A 20,699-nucleotide genomic window follows, 5' to 3' on the forward strand; every position below is an offset into this window, starting at 1 on the left:
GTGTATCTGAATGTCACTACATGAATATAAAGTTACATAATATATATATAATATATATATATGTATATATATATATATATATATATATATATATATATACATATAAACATACATACTTATATACATATACATATGCAATATACGTGTGTGTGTGTGTGTGTGTGTGTGTGTGTGTTATAGGGCCCACACATGTTTGTAGTACTGAGCATTCTCTTCTTTGACTCGCAATCGAGGTGAGTTATCATTATTGAATTCAGCATAGACAATAAACTCTGAGGATAGACCGACATTCCGATATATTCGCAAGAGTTTTTGTCACTCAACAATAAACACGATAAAAGAGTACGAAGCGCTTCCGTTCGAGTATAGATCCATTGTCTTCATCATCTTTCTATCTTATCGTAAAAAAGAAAAAAAAAATGTGTTTGTTCTATAATGCCGAGCATAGTATGTTTTTATTTATATTCGTGGAATGTAATTTTCTCTCATATTACATTATTTGTTTCCATTGGTTAATATTATTTTAGTGGCTATCCACCAGCTGTGTTGTTGTTATTGTTGTGTTACTTTAATTGTATGCTCGTCATATTATCTGACGAAAATTACCGTTTGAAGTTTCACAGACGTACATTGAATAGATATTGATTTAAATTGACTGTTGATCTGTGTATTTTCTTAGAAGAAATTCCTATCGATCAGGCTATGTTGACTTAGCGAACAGTTATGAATGGAGAGTTATAATATTAGAAGCAAAAGTTATGGAATGTAATCCCTGCCTACAACTGGACCAACTTATCATCAATCAACAGTCTTCCAGCTTTCAAAGAGACAGAAAACAATAATCTCCACCCACCCACAGCCTTACCCAGTCATGAAAAAGGGCAGATATTCCACCTTTTGTTGCACTAATTAGTGCCACAATGAAAGAGTCGAAGATATTGTCTGTCTTGTGCAAATTTCTGTCTTGGGTGTGGAAAACGCAGGATGAATGAACTTTCTGAAAGAAGCCACGCCCCACACAAAAAGAACTATAGCTCTCAAAGTTACTATAGTCACCTCGCAAATGAGTCCATGGGCGACCACTCTGTTAATCTATCACACTGCGCATCAGTACTACGCACGGTCACTTTGAGCCCACATGGAATTGCTGTTTGATAACATCTGAATGCTCAGATGTCATTAAGTTTTTCCTTTTCTTCGATTGAAGGAAAATAAAAATCTAACGAATCCAACAGCACGTTCAAAACAGACTGATGTCCACAAAACAAACGGCTGAGGAAAGACTATACTTTGTCGTCTACTAGGTGAGCGCAAAAACGTTGGTATAACAATACGCAGCTTTTTTTTTTTTTTATTCTATGGTTTCGCTGAATACGGATGGTTGGCGCAGTGCGGTGACGAAGAACTCACCCTAGCGTATCAATCCGTGGCGGTAGCGGAGAGCTCGCGAGCACCCGTTTAATATAACTTCCCAATTCCGTGCGTTTCAAAGTTGGTATCAACGCCACCAAGTCGGGACTACCAGTACACTGACTTTCTTGCCGAGATATTATCTGCCGTCATTTTCTTGCAACTAATCGGTAAGCCCCGTCACTCCTTTACTGTTCGATAGACTTTCTTGAGATTTTTTTTTTTCCGTGTTGATCAATTTAATTTGTTTTCAATGGTGGCAGAAGAAAGTTACGTTTATCGTTTTTTGTAACGGAATGTTGTTTTCAATCTGCACCGTCGCCTACTTGAACCGTCTAGTAAAAGATACGTGGCCAGTAGTCGGTGGGATGCGAATGTGTGAAAAGCTGTTAGCCATTGAGCGCTCAATTCGCACGGCAGCCGATCCCTGAGGAGAAAACTTTTACCTGTTCTTCTTCCTCTTTTTTTTTTTTTTTTTTTCTGTGACGCGCTGATGTCCCAATGCAGAATTGAGTTAATAAACCTCATTTTTCGGAATATTTCTGATAGTATCATCTTAATAATGAATGCTGCTCTGTATTTATCATCGTTCGTGACCTTTTCAACCGCTTTGATTTGATGAAAGTCTGACGTATACGTGTGGCAGAAGTCATATTTTATAGACGACTGTCATTGGACCATTAATCATCTTCATTATGCCAGAGTTCATAGCACGCGTCATTACCATGTCACATTGCGTAACTCGTTATCATTATCGATACATCATTAAGACCGCTTGACGCAAACTGTAAGACAAGAGACAATATGGAAACTAAAATAATTTCAGATTCGTTCCGATTCGTTCCGATTCGTTTTAAGACGAATGCGTGGTAATTGGTTCAAAGAGTATATTGTGTATACCTTGAAATAAAGAACACGACATCTCCTGTAGGCTTATGATTATTTGTATATGCCAGTTGAAGGCATTAACGCTGAATACATGCAATGTATATGCACATAATGTTGATTTTTTTTGTGTGTACATATTATATACATATATATATATATATATATGCACTTATTGTTATGATACTACATGGTGTCATATTATTTCACATTTTTATATAATATATATATATATATATGTATATATATATATATATATATGCACTTATTGTTATGATACTACATGGTGTCACATTATATCACATTTTTATACTGTATGTGTCTTAACAAGTAAGTATGCATTATTGTATCACAATATTTGAAAGTATACACGCGTGAGTGTTTAGCAAACGTGTCACAACGACGTCCAGCAAGTGTAACTAAATGCGAGTCCATGTCAATAAAGACATGAATTTGAGGGGCTTCACTCTTGATTTTAAACTCAAGCTATTTTTTCAAGCGTTTTTATTCATTGAGGCGCAAGGAAGTGTACTATTTGTGTCTAGTTTCTGCCTGCTCCTGTGATTAACAGACTGTGACAGATACAAATTCTTATCTCTTCCGAAATCTCCGGAGATACTCAGGCGGAGTAAGTGTCATTTTGGTCGGATATTTTGTTTGTTTCTTTTGTTTGTGTAAATATATCCATTTCCGGTGGGGCGTTGTCGTAAAGTTCTCAAAATACGTAGGGAGATGTTATACATCAGTCTATATGCGTCTGAGGAAAGTCGTCTTAAAATCATACGACGTCCTGTCATGCGAACAAGATATCGGGTATTCAGAAATTTTATAACTCCTGGGAAATCAGCATGTTCGGTTACCCGAACTGTTCAGATCCACACTGTATAGTATAATCCTGCATGTTTCAGGGGGTCTATGCCAGAACGCAGATATTATGTTTGCATATTTGTGCGCCGATGAGGAGCTTTTAAAACAAATATTGCACGTAACTTTAATCAGTTTTGGCAATGAAGTATGAAAGAAGAAGCTTAACAGTTTCCGTTATGTTTTTTTTTTTCAAGAATATGAGAGTATTTAGATCATCTATAGCATTATTAGATTTACATGCTTATAGAATGGAGCGCATGAGAGACAAAATTGGCTAATTGTCTTAGGTGAAGGGGTTTGGGATCTCGTTTGGCCGTTTGGTCTATTCGACATAATCAATACGTGGACTGAGAAATGTGGTTCAACCCGTCCATTCAAATTAACATGCTCGCGCATTGGATGAGTATGGCTTATTGAGGAACTAGTTCTAATGGGGTTAATAGTGAAGCTACCGTGGCTGTGTGGTATCGACCGCCTGTAGTGATCTTCACAGTCAACAACATCTGTGTGCGTGTTTCGGTATGTTACATAATTGCAGTTTACTATAAGTGCATCAGCTTTCTCATTTTATCATACACGTCGAAATGCCGGCCTCAATGATACAGGGACAACTTCATGAATGGAAAACTCAGTGCGAGCTCTTCAAATCTAATTATACTGGTCCGACAATATCATTTTCGATTAGCTGAAACCATTGCAGTAGTACAGTAGCATACTGTATTAGGATAAAGCAAGACAGAATTATGAATATAAAGTGGCATTACCATTAACCATGGTAATCACCACGCGGTAGTTGTAGTGATAGAATACAGGTATATTATAGTTGTAGCAGTATAGTGGTAGCAGTATATAGTTGTAGGCATAATAGGAGGAGTAATAGTTTATGGGAGGAGTGGTGGTGGTAGTAGTAGGTAGTAGTAGTAGTAGTAGTAGTAGTAGTAGTAGTAGTAGTAGTAGTAGTAGTAGTAGTAGTAGTAGTAGTAGTAGTAATAGTACAGTATGTCCCCCCCCCAAAAAAAAAAAATAATAATAAAAATACAATCACATTTTCGCATTGATAACACCCAATATGATAAAATTGTCTACATGCTACTTCAGGATCTTAAAATGTAACATCCTAGCTCTATTTTGCAACAAAAAAAAAACATTCAATTTGGTTAAGCAGTCACAGAGGGTCTGATTCTTCCAAGTTTAGCACTTGAATGCTCATGTGTGTGAACACAACAGACAAAACTTGGAGGGAAGAGATTCTTGACATGCTCTACAACATTCCTAATTTCTCTTTGACCACTGAAGCAAATCGAATGGGTTTTTCTGTAAGATATGGGCAATGAGTTATAGCTTCATATCCTGAAGTTGTATTGGGATTTATTAACTATTTTTAAAGTTATCATTGCGGAATGTCCCGTTGTAATTTTTTGGGACATACGGTATAGTGGTAGTAGAGGCGGTAGTTGTTTAGGTGGAAGTATGAATAGTATTAGTAGCAGTAGTAGTAGTAGCAGCAGCAGCAGCAGCAGCAGCAGCAGCAGCAGCAGCAGTAGTAGTAGTAGTAGTAGTAGTAGAAGTAGTACACTATAGTAGTAATTTCTGGTAAGATGATGCGGATGTGGTAGAATATCGCAGTCGTGATGACTGTGGTTGCGGTGGAAGTAGTACCAACAACTCACTGGTACGAATGGGTCATCCAGCACAACAAGATAAAAGAGATAGCTGCTTTTCACACTGCGCTTCTCCTTCTTACCAGACATTCCGGTATACTTGACCGTCCCTTTGTCATCTTGCCTTATATACCATTCCCATCTCATGTTTATTCTAAGCTCTTTTGTGAGCAATCTCTTTGTACAATGCGTGGTGTGGCGTGAGGCGATTACCAACGCAGACATGATGTAATCTCTATCATGTCTATTATGATAAAAAGTCCTTGCGCAGCTGACTCAGAATTTCCGTTGGATTTCCTATCGCCACGGAATTGTCAGGTTTGTTGTCTAAAACTGTGATAGAGATATGACAGTTAGCTTTGCAAGTGGTATCATTGTGATGTTACCGTTGTGTTCCCTCAAACGTCATTTCGATACACTCTTCAACCTTTTCGATAAACTATTCAACCATTTCGGTGATAGGGACTTAGACAGGTGGGTTTTCTGTGTTGGTCGGTACTTAAATCCGTTTTATACCAATGAATCCAATGTGCACAAAATTACACACAAACCTATCGACAGATATGATTAATGTGACACACAGAGGGTTAACACAACCACACAAAGAGCTAAGGCGCTCATACTTCAAAAGAGAACTTGCTTTCTTTTCAAAATGTTCGCATAAGAGATTAATCAACAATCCATTGCTGGTTGAACTAAATGAAACTGCGCGCTGTTACCAAAACAACAACAAGAACGAAACAAAATAACACATTCCTCATTGCCTACCATGATATATAGGCATACATTCTCAGTTACGATACACTGACGTTGTTTGCGACAAAATTCGCACTATATCATTTTATAATCAATGCACAACATACATTATGACGATTGTATAGGAATGTGAAAAAAAGCTCTTTTCTGATACGAAATAATTAATGAAATTCCTCTCGATAGCGGGGAATATGTAAGTATAATAACATGTTTATATATGACACTTGTCATAATTTTTAGGAAAGATCTAAAGAAATCCAGGACTTGCAGTAAGTGACGTCACAAGCACACAACGAACGAAGGAATCTCACGCTTGTGACGTCACATGTTACGACGTCAGAGACACAGGAAGTGCGTTGACCGACGGACACTGAAGAAGTTCTGACTTTCTTGATACTCGTCAAATTTTTCCTCTAATTTCTCACTAATTTCTCTTCTGGAATCTTGTTATGTGGCGAAAAAAAAAAAAATGCTTTAGTGCATTTCCTTTAAGTTCCCCAATTCTGGATAAGCATGCTATTCCTCCCCAATCCCTCCCCCACCATAAAATCAACATTGTATGGTCGATTCTAATGCTTGTGTGATTTCTACAGCGATTCCATATCCATGTTCAAACATCAGACGCAGATACAGGATTTCGTGTATATCCCAATTAGCCAAAGAAAATAGATAATTCAGTTCTTCATTGGTGTAAACAAAAATCACTATTTGTGCATAGTTTTAATAATGGTCATTCACGTCTTGGCAAGTGTGGTATATAATGGGCGTCTTACTTGTAAAAGTATGGCCTTAGCCTTTCATAATCTTTATGTCGTGGGGGAGGGGGGGTGCCGATGTTGTTGGTTTTGTTTCTTCCTGGTTTGCTCCAAAAACGTGTTGGATGAATGATTTGTTTTGAATCAGTGGGCTCCAACATAAACCAGCGTATTTCTATTTTCGATAAGGAAATAATATCGATGTTCCCAAAGAAAATATAAGTATGGTTGTGAATCGGACTCATTAACTTATGTGTAGTGCAATAACAACTTTCTGACATCGAAACCGTGAATAACTGTTTTTATTTTGCTTTTTGTTTCATCAGAAAATGAGTATTGGCATCAAATCTTTCGTGCGTCAAGACAATCCGTTCTATAATTATGATTGTCATCAATACCTCCTTCAGCTTGATAAATTATTTTTTAAGCAATTGATTAAAAAAAACTTCCATTTTCAAACTCTGTGCTGTCCACACTTTCCTGTGGATTATGCAGCATATTTATGGCAAACGTTGGATTTTAAGTGGAATTTTCATCTGGGTGGAAACGAACCCTACTGGAAAGAACACAGTGCCCCACAGTGTGTTCACAATGTGTTCAAATAGTCGGCTATTAATGTGAGTACGGTCAAGTTTAACAGTGTAAAGATGACTTCACACAGTGGGAAGGTTTTTTTTTTTTACAATGTTCTCATAGTGATGTTCTGCTTGAATATATTGATGATTCATAATGTGTTCACGACGTTAAAACGCTCGAAGTTAACAGTGTGAAGAGATTTCACAGTGTGGTCACAATTTGTTCACACTGTGGGACACTGCAGGTTCTTTCCAGTGCAGAGAAAGGATATAGAGATAGGACAACTCCTAGAAATTTGTTTATATCTTGATCGCCATACAGTGCTACTGCTGCTTCTATTTCTACTTCTACTACTGCTGCTGCTTCTATTTCTACCACCTATACTACTACTATGCTTCTATACATATACCATACTACCTCTATTATCATCATCATCACAATCATCATCTATTTGTCATGTGCGGTGCCTGACCGGTTAGAGGAGAAAACGAAAGTTTCGAAAGAATTCCTAAAGAAATGAACGCAAAGCAAACAAAGAAACCAACAATAAACAACACCACGACAGGCTGGTGATTATTATATTTCTCATGTCAACCTGAAACCAGGTGTGGTTATAACCTTATACATGCATGAGGAAAGGTATGCTATTGTATCTTAAAGAAGAAAAAAATGTAAGGTATACAACGCATTATTTGTCAAATCGCTGCTGTTAGCTTAGGAAAAACAACAACAACAACAATGCTGACTCCTCCCACAAAGTGGGCGCATTTTCAAATGTCCAAAGAGCTAAAACGCTTTAGTTTGAAAGACAAAAAAAAAGCAACAAAAATAACTAATCCTATAATACGACGAGGCTATCATAGGCAAAACAAATTGATTCACACATGCGCGGGACATCTTACCTAATGGGAGGCAGGTTTGTTTGTGTGTTTTTGTTTGTTTGTTCTTCTATCAGCCGAGAGGCTGTTTTTTCAGAGAGGCCGTGAGAGCACAACAGTTGGTATAAACAGAACAATTCGAAGATACAAAAACGATAGATAAAGATACATAAAGAGGAGGGGTAATACAAAATATCAATACTGAGACAAAATATATCAATACTTCATAAACAGCGTCCAAGGTGTCCAAGATATGAAGCTAGCTGTTTTGTTTTGTTTTGTTTTGTTTTGTTGTTGTTGTTGTTGTTGTTGTTGTTGCTGTTGTTGTTGTTGTTGTTGTTGTTGTTGTTGTTGTTGTTGTTGTTGTTGTTGTTGTTGTTGTTGTTATTTTCACCGCACCCTTCTGGTATTCGATTCAGCCGTGGTAAAGAGGGTTTTTATAAATATTGTCGACATGATTCATGTGGACATTATCAACAGAACACACATACAATTGTAACGTCTGGAGCCAAAGCCTATACGCATTTTGCAGTAAGTTTCTTTCATCTCTATTATAATATTCCGGGCTTTGTCTGCGTGTATACATGTAGATTCAGACATAATATACATACGGATACATTGCGAGGCTGATCATTTTTTCCATACATGACAATACATTAGCAAACATAGTTGTTATCCGTCGCTTCCTTCTAATCGTATTTGTATATAGGATTGACATGCAAGAAGGTGTGCCAAGAAACATTGTAACCATAGCAACCGTGTTTGCTCAGCTTGTTTACAGTAAAATATTCTGTACAGTATTGTTACATCCTTGAGCACGGGCAATGATAAGAAGCCAAATAACTAACGTTGTCATGGGGAAAAAAAAAAACCACTTTGTTAGTAAAAGAGAATAAGATCATCTACCCACTACGTTGCCAGAACTTACAGAATAAAATCCAGAAATAATGAAGTAAAAGAATATCATTTAAGGTGGCTGACTTTAACATAAAATTCAGTAAACATTTCCATCAAAATGCTTATGTCCGATTTATGTGCGATGGGTAATCTCAATATAGTAAAGTTGGCTTCAGTGAAAAAGAGTGAAATTAAAAATAATGGAACCAGTTTTCATTGAAATCGTGCAAGAGGAAAGCTATAGCATGGAAAGCATTGCATTTTTTTTTCAAAAGAGTGTGACATTAGTCGCAACTACACGCATAATAGTTAATGACATAAATGACGTAATAATGATGCCAGCTTGCCCAAAGAGCAAACGAGTTATAATAACATTGTAATGCGTGCACTTTAACTCCAGCAGACCGTGTATATGGATATCTGCACGTACTACACAAATAATCCTTAAGTGGTGATGAGCGTATTATCGAGCTACCGGTTTAAGCAATCTTAAGTGTCTGTTGTTTCTTTCAATATATTATTATGTATTCATTCTCTCTCTCTCAATCTCCCTCTATAAATATATATATCTCTCTCTTTCTCTATCCATTTATCTACCTATATCTCACTCTGTGTCTATCTATCTATTTGTTTATTTATCTATTTATCTCTATCTCTCGTCATATCTGTCCATCTATCTCTATCTCTCTATATATTGTGATACATATCTATCCATATATATATATATATATATATATATATATATATATATATATATATCTTTCTATACATATATGTACATACATATCTGTTAATCTATGCATCTCTATATCTCTATCTCTCTCTATATATATTATAATACATTCTCTATCCATCTGTCTATACATACATGTACATACATATATCTCATCACGCAATATAATTGTGTCATTGACAACGTCGTGTTCATATAATATTCAGGGATATGGTCACAGATTACCTGTTATCTTTCGTAGGGCCTATATATTTAAACATACTGTTCACTTCGCTTCCGATGCGGTCTTGTCAACCTGTCACGATTGAACATTCTATATGCGATAGTGCACCGCGACCCTTTAGAAGAACGCTTGAGTGTTCGCTTTAATTTCAAGTTCAGAGTGTAACTCAAATCACCCCTGTAAGAATATATGGTATCAGCTAGAGTCGTGTCTCTGTTTCAGTCTCACTTTACGGGGACAACAGATAGTTGTTTTCAACTTCATTGTGGAACACACACGCATTCGATTGCAGAGCATTAGGCCTACACATCAAAAGTCCCCTTACGCTAGTAAGTAGTCTGACTCACTGGGTATGAATTGTTTCCCACGGTTCACGTATAGGGTCTACGTGTTTTCAAATTTCGAGGAAGAACGAGTTTGAAAAAGGAACAAAAATGTGTTCGATGTATTTGTTTTGATTTAAACAAGGAAGGAGGGGCGGTCTGGAAGTGGTGAGCATTATACACGCCAATTGTTCCCAGAGAACACGGAAACTTCAGGGGAAAGCCCGCTACATTATTACCCCTTTATTTTTCCCTTTTTTTTCCTCCAATGCATTTCAATTCCACGTAGCTTACACACCAAGGTACGAATGCCAATCACAAACCGGACCGTATCATGGGAATTAAACATGTAATGAAAGCATTGTTCATGTATTCCACAAGATTATCATAATAAGATGATTTCCAAAAATATATGGAACTTACATTATCATTTTACATTACAGCACAAACATCTTACATAACTCATAAAGATCTTCTAGAATCATCTATGACATCGGGTTTCTGTCAAGCAATTTATTTTTTTTTTTCATTTATGTAATGATTCATTTTCAGTTTTCATTTATGTAATGATTCATACGCACGCACGCACACACACAGGGACAGGGATGAAAAGTCCTCACACTGATACTGTGTTTCGACAAGAAGGAGGGAGGGCGGGAAATCCCCTTTGATACCAATGGGACGAATGGTAACATCCTAGAACAGGAGGACGTTTTTAGTGTGGAAAGGCGCCGCATAGTCTCATTTGAAGCATGCTTTAGATCTCTTGTATTAAATGTACTGCATACAGAGTCATTTTATGTGCATGTTTGTATTATTTGTTTTCTCTCAATCAGACTGGAATGAGACTATCGGATAGAGGTGCCAAAAAGTACAAGCCAGTTTGGCACGCTCATAGATATTGGAATACAGGAAATATAAAACAAAGGAATACAACCGGTCAAACGGTGCATGTAGCCCTGCACACGAACTGCTATGACCGTGACCTCATCCTACTGCGTGCAGGACAAACTGACCTCGTAGGATGTACAATACTCGACAAGGGGTAAGAAGTATCACCAAAGATGAAAGTGTGACCTTGTCCACTCCGCTGGTCATATACCCCATGCGAGTTATCCTCGATGTTTGTCGAAGGTGGGGCTTGTTTGTACTGAAAACTGACCGGTTTGTGTTCCGAGGAAAAACGTTCGAATTAGGTAAGAAACGTTGCCTTGATAATGATAAGATGCCTGTATCGTTAAGGCGTTTCGTCGCGACGAACAAGACGGTAGTGTTAACCCGTTAACTCCGATTTTTGATAAGTTTTCTATGGACTCGATATCTGCACTGAATATTGTATATATATTGAATATTGTATCTGGATACTGTATAAGCTGGACTGTTGATTTATTACAAACCATCAAGACTGTAGTCTGGGACTAGTTGAGGAATTTTTGCTGCCGAAGTTATCTTTATTGTCATCTGGAAATTTTCACCTTTGATTCTTCTCACTGCGTATATCTTTTGCCAAGTTGTAGACAAGCAGGCGCTATTTTCATCTGAATGTTTTTTCCAATACGAGGATCAGTTACAACTTAAGCAATTTAAACTAAAGGCTTTGGAACATCCTGCAACGGACTCAAAGTAATGTATACAATATTAACAACAACGCTGTTCGAAAGAACACAGTGTCCCACAGTGTGAAACACTATGTGAAACACTGTGTGTGAACACATTGTGAGCACAGTGTGAAATCCTCTTCACACGGTTAGATTCGAGCGTTTTCATAGTCGACTTTAATGTGAACACACTGTGAACACGCTTTAAAAAACTGTGTTCTTTTCAGCAGGGAACGACTGGTTAAAATGAAAGTGGGGTTTTCATTTCCATTGTATATGAAACGCTTGCAAGTGTAATAGAACAAGAAATATACAAGGCACTATAGAAGCCACAGATAATGATTTCCTCGACTTGGTGAAGAAAATGCAAGTTGCGCGTCACACAGTGCAGATAGGCCGACTATACCACTGCTTCCAATCTTATTATGTAACATCATTTAGGTGGAGTGATGACAATCAGAGAAAACGGTATCAAATTTTTTTCTTGTATAATCTATCAGCGAGGATACTACGGAGACGATCTCAAATTGGCGACAATATCAAGAACCTTTTGCGTGCTTTGAGTCCCGATTGGCTCGGACAACAGTATAGCGTTGCACACATCGTGTAAAGTTCCTGAAACAGAGTAGGCCTATGGTTGACTGACATTTAAAGTTGTGAGATGATGAAATCATTAACTTGTCATTAAACCGAACAATTTGCGTGTTCGTTTGAGGTTGTATTCGATTACTAGTTCAGGTATACTAGTATACGGGGCAAATTTGTATTCATGATTTACTTTATTTTCATAACACTTTTTTTTTGGGGGGGGGGAGGTAGTCTCGTGTTCTTCGAACGGTCATTGTCCTGTTTGTGTAGCTCGTGTTTTCATTTTTGATAAATTAATATGAAAATGCTTATCTCCAATCCTCGTGTGGGCAAAATTAATGTTCGAAGGTAGCGTTTTGCGATCTACAGCCACGATCCACGTGACCTCACGTAATCATCATCACCCGTTCACACACACGCACACTCACATACAAACACATACCACACAAACACATCCTATACGCACACATATACGTATAGGCCTAATCCCTCAAATGCCATATAAGTTTTTGTTTGTTCATTTAAACACACAATCAAGCACTCTTGATTTCTTAATGTGTATCTTAATGTGTATTGGCAATATTGAGAGAAGGCGGTATTAACCCTTTCCCACGTGTGTCATAGATTTTAATTGAACAGTGTGTACAAGGTCATGGACCTACGACAAGGTATACAGTGACGTATAGGCCTATGGAGTTTTCTGCGTCAATCGTCACTCAAAGGGTTAAAGGGTGTGTACAGTTCTGGTCGGGGTGAAGATTTAGCTTTTAACATTTTGTGAGATATTCAGAAACCACTCTATGAGATGTCAAAGAGCATACAGTTCTAAGGGGTATCAAAAGTTTATTCGATGAAAATCGGTTTTGAAATGGCCGAGATATCCAAAAACAAGGTTAAACAAAGAGATACTAATAAAGTTGGGGCATGTCGCCTTTTATTATTAGCACTTTTTTTTTTGATATCTCAGCCATTTGAAAACCAATTTTCATCAAATAAACGTTGAATCCTTCTTAGAATTATATGCTCTTTCATATTTCATAAGAGGCTTTTCATTATCTCACTTTGGAATGTTCAAAACATGAATCCCTACCTCAACTAATACTGTACAGTCCCTTTAAATGATTGCTTAAAGTGTAGTTGGATTGGTGTTTGAGTCGACACTCTTATTGTTATGATTGGAAACACAACCAGATTCAGTCGGCGAAACAGGAAGAACGGACACCCATTACAAACTGCGAAGTATACATTGTATTATATTGTTGCGTAGTTCGACCAGGGATCGAGGTGGGAATAGACAAAGCCAGGAACCCCTGCCTGTGGTTACAACACTTACCTGTGTACCAGTATATCAGGCTCAGTCACAGCACATAGCCTCCAATCAAGCCCCAACGGCAGTTTTCAAGCTGCTTATCCAAACTATTTTGTTAAGATTATCTACCTATGTATGGTATTTTAGACAATAGCATACAATGCGTCTAGAAAAAAAAAAGGAATGTGTCTTACGTATAGTTCCCGTAACATATTGCGAAGTAAGTAGGCCTACAGATGAAGATGGTATAGTAAGATCGTTTTTAATCGCGAACTTCAATTGGGCGTAAGTCGAACACTTTAAAGGAGACCTCCATATTGTTTTTAGACTTCTTCATTTGAACGTCTATGATGATATTGGTTACCGAGGTATGCGAGGCACAGAGTTTCGAAGTTTATAGTGGTTAGGATGAGGGATACGAATCTTTTCAAAATTTATAACAAATCGCACTGAAGGAAAATGGCGTGTTACAGCTTCACATGAGAGTCCATGATTGGACGCTCAGCGCGAAGCAGAACAAAAGACAAAAGCATACATAAATTCTACACGGATGAACTTGTTTAGCAGGTGGTATCATTTCTATAATGGAATTATACTGCTACATTCAGGAAATGTATGAGCCTTATTGTGTCATTATCCTTACGCAGTGTGGTATGTTTTGGGTTTCAGAGTGAATAGGGCTACTGTACTGGTTTCTCTGCTCAAGGACCACAATGAATTCCACAAATCCATACATGGCGATATCGATTCATGCATAGTCCTACTGTACATGATATGAAATATGAATTGTCTGGAATGCCCCTTGGATATAGAAATATCAAGGAAAGGATGAGTTCTCCACTTCTCTCTTTCAACTCTTGCGACTGGCCGCCATTTTGGTCTTAAGCGGTTTAACCTCCGGTTGAGGTCAGACGATAACCGCATCTTTCTTCTCGCTTTCGATCTGTTTACTCCAGACCAGGTGGGTTTTGAAAAAGCGTTGGTGCAGTTCGGCGGGTCTCCAGGTATCGAGGACACGATCGGAAGGTTACCGGTATACACGTCTTTCAATAGAACCCAACCATGCAATGGGGGTCTGTCGTCTGTCTGCCAGTCTGATTAAAACCCATTAATTATTTCACTGTCTCTTTCTTTCCCTACCTTATTTGAGGGGATACCTAATAAATGTGAGATTATAAAACTATTCAGCGGTCCCCAGGATGGTATTCGTGAGTCCCAGAAGGCTTCAGCAAAGACAGAAATAATGTTTTGATGCACCTTGCTGCCCCTCTTTGGAATAGGATAATATATAGTGAATAAAGAAATTTTACCCTCCCTCGAGCGTCAATGACACGCTGTGTGACCGAAAAAAAAAATGTTGCATAATTTTCTCCTTTATTTGCAAAATTTGACAAAAGTTACTCAAAATTATAGCCATCCCAAATATGTTTTTACATGCATGGCTAGACTGAAACAAACATCAGAATGATGCATTATCATAGGACACAAAGAAGGGATTTTTTTTTTTTTTTTTTTTTTTTTTTATAAGCGAATGACTCAACCCTAAATAGCTCTTCCCAAATACTTCCCGAAAACTCATCACAATAGATATGTGGCCATCAGCAAGAAAAATAACCACACCCGAAGCAACTCACATACGCTTGTCAATGTTTACGGCAAGCATTCCAAGTATAACAAAAGTAATGTTCTATACGCCAAATTTGAAAATTGAATTAGTTTTACCTAGAGGTATAATGTTGAATGATAATAATGAGGTAGACCAGATAAACACTGTATATACATCTACCACATTACATTGAAATCATGACCGCACCGATGATGCAATACCACGTGACCGGATGTTAGCCTTTTCCAATCATCTGTGTCACTCACCCACCCATCCCCCTTTTTAACTCTTTATCTTTGAACGGTCTGTCACGAACTCGCATCGTCCTGTGTCTCCGAAATTATCAATGATTATTACTCTTGCGTCGGTTTCGATATTATGCACAAAATGAGTTGAAAACTCTTGTATCTATTCTCAGCTATATCCTACTTCCAAGTTATTGTATAAGTACATTATGAATATATACTTCGAGAAAAAGAATGTTATTGTGGTCATCTATTCTGCAAAAGCCGCAATAGTAGTATGGTAGTGGTAAACTGCGTCTTTCATTCATATATTGATGTGTTTTATTACCACGTTAGATAATCGCCGAAAGACTTCGCACAAGCAAGCTAGAAAAGTGGGGTAGAAGTTGTCGTTTTACTAAATAACACAACTAGCATGAATAGAAAATTCTGTTTCAAAATAACAGCGAATAAAAACAAAACTCTCTGAGGATGCAATACCTTTGGTCAAAACACTTCCCTGATCACCAACGTGAATCTAGCTTTCGTTTTCCCATCACGTACGTGTAACCTCTATAATGGGCCAGCGGAATAGCGTTGTTATCATTACGTGTTTTCATGTTTGCAAGGAATGTTTTCAAAGAGCACATTCCATGACACTGTTCTTTTCGAACTCTTCAGATTTAGGATTCTGATTTGGGATAGAACATTCACAGTCTTCCGTGTACGCTCTCTGCCCTCGCCGGCCGCGCGCATATTGCCGCATGCATGATGATAACATACTTAGCTGATACTGTGTTACATTACATTGATATACAACACTATAATTATCATCTATATCACAGAATGTCAGGTTACTTACAGACCAGAACACAACCTTTAGGTCCCCCCCCCCCATTTCATAATCGCAGGGAGGACTAACATGTATTCTACTCGCGGAAAAAGGCACTTCGACGTATCTTTTTAGATTGAATGTTACACGTTTGAATCGACAAATACTGATATTGTTGATACATGATTGTATAGTACATAGTCGGTACATGTACTGTTATGATTTGCTGCAATTCATGAAAATTCAGCTTTCCAGTCGTCTGTCTTAAAAAGGGGGACCTATGTAGACTGAATAGGTAATATTGTGGTGGCATATAGACGCTGCAGTAATAATCTGCCTTGTATGTATGGACCGAATCTTGTAAACTCTTTTCAAACAACGAATTATTATAGCAATAGCCCTTGTCGACTGTTGTAGTCTCCGGCAATATCCATAATTTCAAATCATTTAACCGTAAATACTGTTGATCTAAGATGGGTTAGTTATTATGTATACTGCGTAATTTTCCATGTTGGTTCGGAACGTGGATTAGTTTTCCTTATGGACTCGTCTGTCTCTATCACCGTGTAGAATTAGTGTTCTCCAAATAGGCTGCATGCCAGAAGCTCAATCAATACAAAGCAATATGCACCCTTCAGCTTTCAGAGGAAGTATCCATCGTACTCGGCCAGCTGTCACTTGTGTACAGATATAAGCAGATCATTAATGGTTTGGTTTTATAGTGGTGGGAGGTCGAGTGTCTTTTTTAACATGCCTGGCTGCCGTCTTTTCGCTTTCGTATGCAAACCATCAAAGACATTTAATGATGAGACATAATTCATCATCCTTTTGTCGAAAGTGGAATACCCCTCGATGTTTAGGTTGACTGACAAATAGACACCAGTAATTATTAAGCAAAACGAAACTGTCCAAAGTGTCTGATGACACGAACTTGAATTAAGATATAGTTCCTGAAATTTCAATAAGTTTCTTCGTGTTTACGACATGGTGAATATTTTTATTGCAATCACGCTGTATGCAAATAAGATGTGAGGATAAAGTAATTGTCTTATACTAGTTTGGATTCACGTTGATCTGACCAAGAACATTCGCTATTAATGTCATCTTTGGAATGAAATAAACGAAATGCGGTCATTGCCATTTAATTTGTTGTTGTTGCAATAATCAGGCAATACTATTACATAGCTATAATGAAGCTAAAATGCTATTCATCCCTTTCATTGGAAATCAGAAGTTTGATTTGTGTCATGTATGATATCCCAACGGACTTTAAATGTGTGTGTGTGTGTGTGTGTGTGTGTGTGTGCGCGCGCGCGCGTGTGTGTGTGTGTGTGTACATCATACACTGGTACGTACGTACACTGGTAGAGCACATAGATTATTGAAATACGATCGAATAGTTTGTTTTTAGTGTGATTATAGTTGTAGGACTGTTCGAGTCGGCAGCAATTTGTAGCGTTTTTTTTTTAACCCTCTGCTTGCCACATCATAATAATTCTCCATAGGTTTATGTGTGAAATTAGTGCACATTAGACTCATTGGGACAGAAAGGGTGAATGACATCATGATGGGTCTGACATCGTGATGGGTCTGACATCGTGATGGGTCAGAGACCGTACGGCAGTAAAATCACGTGGATTGTCAACAGCAGTAGACTCCAATTCATTTGAAAGGGACAAGGGTAATTTGTCCCAGTGTGGACATTTCACACGTACTCGTCGGAGGTCCAAGTCGCAAGGTAAAACTTCTGCATGAGACTGCTTTTATTTCCTGGAGTCAATGCCTTCTATACTGAGCTGTTTGAAGAACTATTCAATGAACAGCTATTCATGCATTCTCTCTTCAACCAAGGATATGCCCCCCCTTTTTTTCTACCATTCTTTACTTTATCTCCCCTTGAACTTCCATTTGTTAGTACGTGTGTGTGGGAAGGGCGGGGATACTCCGTGAATGGAGACAATGCTGAAAGTTTATCGTGACCTTTTAATACGGCTTAACACCCCATGTTGCGTAATTTCTCAGCCGGTCCCCCATACAGAAAAAAAAAGTTGATCTTTCCCCTTTTGAGCGCGCCCGAATTCCGTTGCATGAATCATAACAGTTTGAAGGGGTAATACCACCACCCAAATACAAGCCCACAGACTTAGGAGGGGTACAACGCCAGTGGTATCTGTGTGTGTATTTATATGTGGAGAAAAACGGGTAACGCCCAAAACGACATCAAAGAAAGAGGCGCCACGTTCCATTCCCAATCACACTGACTCCCCTCTTCTCCCGTGCCCCTTATCTTGTCAAACTGCTATACACGCTTAATTTCGGCGTGTTTTTTTTTTTGTTTCGTTTTTACATTTAAGAAATACCCGCACTTGTGAGTTTCTAAATGTAGGCTTATATTTCTAGCTTACAATCGCCTTCTCAAGTGAAAGTGAAAAGTAATTTAGTGGAATACAGCACGTTTTCTTTGTGGTATTATACAAATAAAATGACTACTCCCATGGACTTGCTACATCGTAATCCAAATGAATGCTTGGATGATTGGATATCCTCCATTTATATTTGTCCCCCCTCCCCCCCCCCCCCCCCAAATGATACATCATCGTTTTTGCAAGGGGAAATTTCGGTTGCAAAAATTCGACATCAACAAGCTCTTTAACAAAAATAAAGTGGACACATTAAGTTTGTAGTTTGATTTGAGCGTTATTATGCGAACTCTAGCCTGCATTGTTTTCGATTCTCTGAAGCGGTGAATGATTTAGGCCGTGATGTTTATGTTAGGATGTTAACCTTGGCAAATTTGGGCTATCATTATTTAACCCTCCACCAATAACATTGATCTCAAGCAGAGCTATATAGCTCTGTAGAGCCCGCCTGTCCTCGCTGTGGTGGCATAGGGAATTACCCTTCTAATGACGAACTTGTTATCATGTAGCCCAAAACCAATGTAACTTTACAATCAGATGCGTGTTCCGGAGCGATGGAGTTGGTGTTTCCGGCGGCTTAATCCACCAACATGCAATGTTTCGCGTTGTCGTTGTTGTCCATGTTATACGTACGTGTGTAATAGACAAATTACTGTATCTCTTCTTCTTCTTCTTCTTCTTCTTCTTCTTCTTCTTCTTCTTCTTCTTCTTCTTCTTCTTCTTTCTTCTTCTTTCTTCTTCTTCTTCTCCTTCTTCTTCTTTCTTCTTTTTACTACTTACATGCCTAGGTACCTACGTGTCACTGTCGTTTCAAAGCACACGAGCATTTTGTATTACGGAGGAAAATCGGCATGAAGAGATCTTTAAGTGATACAGAAATGTTGTTCTTCTAATCAGGGAATTTGTTATATCACAGGTACATGAATGAATGATCAATGAAATAGAAATCAAAAGATTCAGGTAAGATTGTATACCAATTATAGTAAGACATAAATAAATAACAACGGCTAGTGAGAGGTAAACATGAAAGACATCTTGAAATGAATTCTTTCCGCTGGTGACCGAACAGAGAAATGTCGTTATATCGAATCTCGTCATTCCGGGATTTCATTCAGAACTTGTTTGTTGACAACAGTAACTTAATGACAAATCCTTATTTCCTTTCCTTTATTTCCCTTCCTTTCCTTTCCTTAATCCTTATTCCTTAAGAATGATAGTGCAATCTGTGTGTCAATGGGGCTATCTTCTTAGTTTATCCGTGCCAGTGTAGAGACATCAGCGAATTGATCGTTGTACATAAGATTATCATGATTCCGTCACAGTGGGGTAGCCGCGGTTCCACTAAATTTCCTCGTGATTCTATATAATCGTCGTGTATAGAGGCATAACATTACTTAACGGTGGAATAATACTTTTGTTGAAATCCTCACTTGTTAGTAATCCCAGCTCATTCATGACAAAGTGATGTAACTTTGTACTGATGTGAGTGGCTTTAAGTAGTAGCTGGTCGAGTTAACTTGTTTTAACCCTCCGCGTACCAGGCCGACTTCCTGTCCACATGCAGGTATATGTGTGTCAACTTTGTGCACGTCTAACTCAATGGGACAGAAAGGGTTAACAGGTAGACACGTCTATCCCGTAAATTGCAATATGTTGATGTGTTTCTACTTCTTTGTGATGCAGTTGTTTTCTTCGTATTCGAGCAGGGGCAGATCCAGGAATTCTGTAAAGAGGGAGCGCGTTTACAAAATTAAAGTGGGGCACATGCACCCCTCCCAATTTTTTTTTCTTTTTATTTCTTTTGTTTCAACAACAACAAAATAAAATAAAGTAAAGGGGGCGTGCGCCGGTCCTCCCTGTATCCGCCACTCTTCGAGTACCGATGGTACATTGAACTCTACGGTGTTCACATCAGCGAGAGATAAATGATCCGACATATTATATTGTACCGACTCACTGTGATATACCCGAGTAACTGTTGTGTTTGCGTAAGAGTTCACGCACGCTCTTATAATAACTTGGTGTAGAGCTGCTGAAAGCTCCTGCTGTGACGGAAAAAAAAAGTTTTCCTTCCTATTTATATTCTCTCTTATCTCACCTGCTATCTTTCTTTCTTTCTATTTCTCTCTCTCCCTCTATTTGTGTATGATCATTGAGT

At 38.1% G+C, this 20,699-nt stretch overlaps 1 protein-coding gene across 2 annotated transcripts in view; it reads left to right on the forward strand.

Moving 5' to 3' along the window:
- Positions 1–1,463: 1,463 nt before the first annotated feature.
- Positions 1,464–20,699, forward strand: part of LOC140226221 (uncharacterized) — a 41,944-nt gene continuing 22,708 nt past the window's right edge. For both annotated transcript variants that reach the window (XM_072306708.1, XM_072306709.1), the window contains exon 1: positions 1,464–1,580. The gene's annotated coding sequence lies outside the window, so the exon portion shown is untranslated. The remainder of the gene's footprint in view (positions 1,581–20,699) is intronic.

The sequence above is a fragment of the Diadema setosum genome, chromosome 3, assembly GCF_964275005.1.
Source record: "Diadema setosum chromosome 3, eeDiaSeto1, whole genome shotgun sequence".
NCBI lineage: Eukaryota > Metazoa > Echinodermata > Echinoidea > Diadematoida > Diadematidae > Diadema > Diadema setosum.